A 7328-nucleotide genomic window follows, 5' to 3' on the forward strand; every position below is an offset into this window, starting at 1 on the left:
TCTGCGGAGCTGGAGGGACACCTGCCGGTCACCGGCCGCCACTGAGCCAGCCCCGCAGCCGGGCTTCCGACAGGGGGGCAGCGCAGGAACTGCCCTTCGCTTTTATTTCCCTCTCCTGCCCGAGCCTCGGCAGGTCAGAGGAGTGCGCCGGTGGCGGCTGCTCACCTCTGCTACCGCGCAGCGTCCGCCTGAAGGGCGTTTTACGCAGACCTCCTCGATGCTTCGCTCCCGAATGAACACCGAAGTTACCCGAGTCATTAAAAAGCTAGGGCTGTTTTAAAACGCGTTTGATTTTTCAGCAGTCAATGCTGTGCTTTGCTCTGCCTGGGCAGAAAGGCCCGTTAGAGGTTACTTTTTTCTCATGGCACTTCATACCTGCGTCTGGCTGCAGCAGGGGAAAATAATTTTTACGCTTTTTGATGATGTCTTCGTGTGAACCAGAACAATTTCCTTCTTTCCTTGGACTGGAAACATGGTGTAGATTTTACCACAGAAAGCCTGAAGCGATTAGCTATTTTGTTAGGGTAGGCAGCTTCTTTCAGTGGTTTGTTCTAATGGCCGTAGTTAGTGCTGCCATTCATACTAAGCAGCTTTCTGATTTTAAAATGGCCGGTGATTGGTAGTGCAACGTTTTTAGCGACTGGTCCTTTTGCTCTGAAATTCACTTTTTGATTGGTACCGATCCCATGGCTTTGGCAGGATGGACCAGCTCCCAGGAAGTGTTCCTAGGAAACTGGTGGGGCTTTCCGAGACCCTGGGGTGCCTGCGAACAAGAGAAGCAAGGATAGTTTATTAGAAAACGTTTAAAAACAATCCAACGTATTGTGAATTTAATCTTTCTACCTTGAGGTTGTGTGCTAATGACAGATTAAGGGTAGCCATGTGCTGGAAGTTTTCAGGAGCTTTTGTTGGAGGATTTTTTTTTTTTTAAGTTTCTAGGAAAATAGTTATTTCAGTTATTTTTAGTGGCTGTTATTGATGCCTAGCAGGGAAGAGAGAGAATAGTCTATGAAATGACGGAACGGTATTTCAGTGGATGCCCAGAGCCAGTTACTTACTAACTAGTTAGTGGGTTAGTAACTAGCTAACAGGTTTCTTGCCTGTTTGGAAATGTGTATATGTGAAGAAGCAATAGTGAAAACAAGATGACCCGACTTGGTCTAAGTCACAAAGGAAAAAGTCCACAGAAATACTTGAGTGAAGATACAAAAATTGCTGTCTATAATTTTAGGCACCGTGTTTTAACTGCTACTGTTCCTAGCAAACCAGATAATTTTTACCCAATGTGCCATGCTAGCAGCTCCAAAAATGGCAGTTTTGTCTCTATTCTAGCATGTATGGCAGTGTTCCCTGACTGCTTGATCAGCATCACGATACTTCAGTTGTTGATACCGGTACGTGAAGTCTGTGGCTTGAGCTTTTCTGCTGTATTTGAACTTGCTCTGAAGAAGTTGTCATTGCAGTGCCTACCTGAAAACAGAGGTGGTCGGAGGTCTCCAGCATCCTATTTGCTGTTTAAGCAGAAACAAAGAAGAAATTAATCTTTACTGCATTCACCTAGTTTGAGATTTAGTAGGCAGACCAAAGATTACTTTAGCTAATTAGACTCTCTAATTGGATTTTAAAAGTTATTAACCTTTTAAATAGGCTCTCCAGAGTGGTATGTCAGCATGTACTGAGCTAATTTTCAGCCAGCTATTGGTTCCACTTGCAGGGCTGACAAGCGGAGGGCAGGCAAGGGTCGGGTCGCTCCTCGGCGAAGGGGAGGGCAGGAAAACGTCTGTGGCCCTGCTCTGCCGTGACCAGGGGTGCAGGAGAGGAAGGTGGTGCTCTGGCAGCGAGCGCACAAGTGAAGGTTCTCAGCATGTAACGCTGGGCTGGGTGCATGCCCAAATAGCTTTCTGCCTTACCTTCTACATCACTTACCACTAATGAAACTAGCTGGGGTTTTACCAGGAGGCTGAATGAAGAAAACTCTTCCCAATGAGAGTTTTTCTGTCTTTTGACTCCGTCTTGCCTTCATGTTTGCCTTTCCTGTGGCACATATTACAACATTTCGTCATCCCACAGACAGTAAGGAGTTTCTTCTACACAAAACCCTGAGATGCACATTACAGAGTACCGAAAATGACTGGCCAAAGTTGTGGTGGGGACAAAAGCTACAAAGCAGCATGATATTTGCTGGATGTATTGGAAGTACGATTAGTCTTTTACAAATTTGGATCAGGACTGTTGGTGACTTTTTCATTCTTGATGAATTTAAGCGGTACTCAATGTTAGTTCCTCAGTCCCACGTATACAAGGCCAAAATGGCACTATATGAAAATGTCAGAGAGAACCTGACATACTCATGATCAAAATCATGAAGATGAATGGAATTTGGGTCTGCTGTAGCATATCTACACGTGCTTTCCTGCAAGTATTTCTCCTCACCTGATATGCTTTAGGACTTCTGAAACTTTCTTTCTCGCCTTAACACCCTAGCAGTGTATGAAGTCATGTGGACAGGAAAGAAGATAACACGTTTATTTACTCAAACTTGCCCTATTAAATAGAACCGAAATTTACAGCACAAAATCTCTCAGATACTCAGTTTTCATATATCAACAAGAAATTTAAAACCCCCAACTCTCCAGATCTGTTGTGTTTTTCTTTCTTGTTGTAACAAATACTTTTCCACTGCTTGTAAGTTATAGCACTCTGTGAGAGCTGGAGAACTGAGGCCAGCACTAGGCCAGTTGTGGTGTCCATGCTAAAGAGCTGCTATTTAATGGATTTCATTAATGCAGCAGCTGCTCTGTGCTTGCTGCTTTCCTTCCTCTTTTCTTGACTGAAGATGTTCTTCTACCTGCTACACAGAGCTCAGCCTTACTGTCCCAGCTGTGTCACGCTGCAGATTGCTGGCAGCACGTCATACAGCTGTCAGCCTGGTGACGATGGACTTCTGTCACTTTGCAAATGGAAAGCTTGAGGGCTGACAGCAGTCCTCAGCTGCCAGCCTGCTCTATTAAAATCCTGGCACTGAATAGAAGGAAATATGTCATGCTTTCGGTGCTGAGCTTTTTCCGTAGTTCCACTTCCAAATGCTTTGCTGAAAAGTAGCAGTAACTTTCTTCAGTTGCATATCATGCTCATTGCAAAATATTCAGAGAGAAGGTTTGCCAAAAATCAAGGATGGAGTTAGTACATGCGGTAGTAACACTCAGTTCTTTTATCACATGGATCTTTGTTCTTCTTATGCAAGTTTGCTGGGTTCAGTCTGGAGTGAGCAACCTGTAGCTATGGAATGCCAGACTGAGATAGGGATTTTTCTTAACGGAGTACTTACAGCAGCAGCAGAAGTAAAATAAAAACAGATTTTCTTTTTTTTTAAATAAACTCCAAACAAACAGTACTTTACCTGTCCTTACATTATTACCAGCTATATGCATGCCTTGTTGTGGAATGAAAGTGCAGTAAATTGTTTTTTGTATTATGGTCTTTGTCTTTGCTACTGTTAAGCTCTTTCTAGGCTATACTGGGAGATTTCTGAACTGATTCACTGTCCTGTGTGTCAAAACTAACATAGTGCAGTACTATCCCCTCTTCATGTATCAAGGCTCGTAAGTCTTCTGTGTGGTTCATTCAGCAAAGTTTATGCTGTAATGGAAATGTTCAGTGGGAATATGTAGTTGTAACCTGTACGGTCTGAAATGATGCACACTTGGAGAAATCTTAATGTGATACGTTGTAATGAGGGGTTATAAAAGTATGAAAACTAGATTCCTGCCCTATTCCTCCTCTGAAAGATTGATTATACGCTTCTTGGAAATGTGCTTTCAATTTTGGAGAACCAAGTATTGTCTGTCGTGGTTTATGAGCAGGTATCCCTGAGCAAATACAGCCCTTTGGCAACTGGACCTGACACTCACTTGAGGCAGAGGGAAGAACACAAAACTTCAAGATATGTATTCTCATCATCACCACCTGGTTTGCGTTAGAGTATATTCTTGAAACCCCAGCTGAGAGAGAAGTTCTGCTGTTAGTGTGCTAAAGTCATTAACGGTAAGTGTGAATACCTATCTTGAATATCTTTTAATTTTAAAAGACAGAGTGGAGAAAGATATGTCCTCCCCAGTGTGTGGAAAGGAAGCTGAGCAGAAATAAAATAAAAGGTTGGGCCATGTGGTTGAGGGCTACATTTCTGATCTGGGTATTGACTCTTACTTCTAGAACCACAAGCTTCTAGAGAAGCTGGTTGAATGCTCCCTCTTTCCCACTCAAGAAAGGCTAAAATATGTTAAAAATGAGTCTTGATTATGTACCGTCAAGCCAGTCTTCATCTGTTCCTCCTATAGATTAGACAGAACAATTGCTGGCTGTAGTCTGGGATTGACACAAATGTGTTTGTGTGTGTGTATTCTGATTCTTCCTCCACAAAGGAGAAAACAGAATATACTGTATGTTCAGAAAAAGACAAAAACCTTCAGACTCGCATTTTAACAAGTTCTGGATGGCTGTAGGTTGCCATGTGAGCAGATTTGTTTGCAAGGGCTCGATGGTTCCATCTTGAAAGCCGATAATCAATATTTTTGTTCAAATCTACTCAGACCTCTGCAAATATGCAACCTTAAAAATTATTTAAAGATTTTTTGTTGTTGTTGTTTTAAAAATTAATAATTTAAAAAAATCACTTTCAAAAATGATGAAGCATGTAAAAAGTATAAAAAAACCTGAAAAATCTATAGAGATAATAGGTCAAATACAAGTATACAGGTTTTGGAATGCTATGTGGAACAAACATACTTTCAGAATGTTAGTTAGCCCTCGGTATCTGATATATTCACACTCCAAGTCTAATCTGTGTTTCTTCTCTTGAATAACATTGTCACTTTATAGGTAATATGAAAGAAAATGTTATTTACAATATAGATGAAAGCAGAATAACACTCACTTTAGTATAACTGTAATGTCAAAGTCAATTAAAATTCAGTTTTATTATGCTGAAATTAAAACTATTGGAGTGAGTGCACCATAGGGAATTATTCAGCTCTTAGCTATTTCTGTGACAAATGGAATTTCAGCCAAGCTATTTTTTGGGGGTAAATACTAAAGATAAAAGTGGGACTTAAACTGTTATTTTCAGCTTCTAGTTTGTACCATTTTTCCTCTGTTAAAGCCTTTGTGTCCCAAGTGAACTGTAAGATAGGAGAGATCAGAAGTGTTTTGTGCGTGGCTTTTTGCATGGCTACCATGGACCACTGTTTGCATAAACAGCAGCAGCAACTTGGATACCAACGCAAAACAACCTTGTTGAAATGACCGGTTAGTGGCAACTGGTCCTAGGATCCAGCTTTTAGTCCTTATTTAGTTGTACTTCTCTCCTCCTGAAGGAGGGGGGAAAAAAAAGGTTTGCTGTCATCACTCATATCAGAATTAGCTGCTTTCCAGTCCTCTCAGTCGTAGCAGATCAAACCGCTGTGCAAGCTCCTCTTGGGAGTAGGTGGCATAAAGGCACTGAGACTCCTTCTCCGTGATCTCTGAAAAGTTTAGAAGAAAGAGAACTGAATCTAGAGTCACTGGTGCCGCAGAAACCACACAGGTTTACAGGAGTTGTTTTCACTCAGTTGATGTTTCCTTGCAAAAATCTTTGGCATTGGGCTGCGAAATTGCTAGATAGCACCCTAAGCCTATTGCCTTACCAGGACTCCTGTTGTGGTACTGACATACAAGGAGGATGAGGCTTAGCTGTCTTTAGCCCTGTTAGTTTCTGGTGCTAAGTGCTTTTGGTACTCTTTCTAAAATAACAATAATAATAACAACAACAACAACCTCTCTGTCAATATTTCGCTTTACAAACTGATGCTGAATGTACTCCTGTAATTTCCTCCTCCAATTCTCAGAGGTAAATGCCCTTCTTGATTTTTGAAGGGGAGGAAAAGTGCAGTTTTGAATCCCAGTTTTGGAAATCCTGTTATCTCTATAATCATGGAAGGCAGAGAGCAACATTAGACATATGTAAAACATGATTTTCTTTTCCTTTCTCTACTGCAGTCCCAACTGCTTTTTCTAAAATCCTATTCAGCAATTTGAGGAAAAGTTTTAAGGACCCGAACAATTCAAGTACAAGTTAAAAAGTGTTTGTAAAAGGAGTGCCAAAACTAGGAAAACATGTAACAGCAGCAATATGAAGCTTTGAATATATTGCTGCTGTGTTTTCCATAACTGGTATTCTGATACCGGTTGCATGTTGTGCAAGTAATAGTATAATTTATTTTAAGAAAATAACATTAGAAAAGAAGTGCTGCTATTCTGACATCAGAAGTGAATGAAGCAGTGGGGTCTTTAGATCTCATTGCTGCAAAAGAATCTGGGGTGCCCAAGTCATGCTGGTTTTTTTTTTGTGTGTGTGTGGTTTTTTTTTTAAAGCTGATTGTCTCCTGTGAAGTTCTACATGATCAGGGTGCTTTTGTTTGGCTCAGTTTAAGTACTGTGGAAAAAAAAATGGGGAAGCGTGGTGCAAGAAAGGATACTAATGATTAGTACATCTATGTCTATGCTTCTTACATTTTCATTTTAATTTAGGGTGAGCTTTCAAAAGACACTACTACAGTAAACACCTTAGTATCATTGGCATTGGGCGACAACACTTTCTAGGAGATGAAGAAATGTTTAAGCAAAAAGATATATGAAAGCTATCTACTCTTCCTTCAAAAACAAGAATGTGAACTCTAAATACTTTCACAAATGTGTTCCTTTTATGTAGGTCTGCAAGTTTTGATGACACCTAAGCAATGTGTATGCACTGTTTTGCGGTAGTCATGTGAATTTACCCATCTTTCTAGCAATAATGAAGTGAAGAAGAGCTGTAGCTGTACTGTTTTAAATATTGATTTATTTATTTATTTATTTCCTTAGAATGAGCACTTGGGCATCTGAAAGTCAGACTTGACGTGTATTATTAAATATTGACTTTTCAGAGCCTCAGTCAATCTTTTAAAACATTGAGGAATTTTATCATATAGGCTTGGGAAGCACTGTACTCTTAACACGTCTACAATATTGCGTTTTACTATCAGTTCAAAAATCTGATACTCCTATTCCTTAAAACAAGGTTATCTTTTCATTTATTTTTGTATTTTCAGAGGATTGAAGGGACCCTGTAGGAATAATGGAGCTGTTCTAATGGAGCATAACTTGCTCTTCTGATGAAAGTATTTTCTTGCTCATCTCATATGAAATGAGTGTTTGTTAACAGTGTAAGCAGCCAACTTTTGTTCTTGTGTGCTTCAGGTAAGATATCTTACTATTTTTTTTTTTTGCTAATGGAGATGGAACTGGGCATTCCT

The sequence above is a fragment of the Aptenodytes forsteri genome, unplaced genomic scaffold (assembly GCF_000699145.1).
Source record: "Aptenodytes forsteri isolate BGI_AS27 unplaced genomic scaffold, ASM69914v1 Scaffold2, whole genome shotgun sequence".
NCBI lineage: Eukaryota > Metazoa > Chordata > Aves > Sphenisciformes > Spheniscidae > Aptenodytes > Aptenodytes forsteri.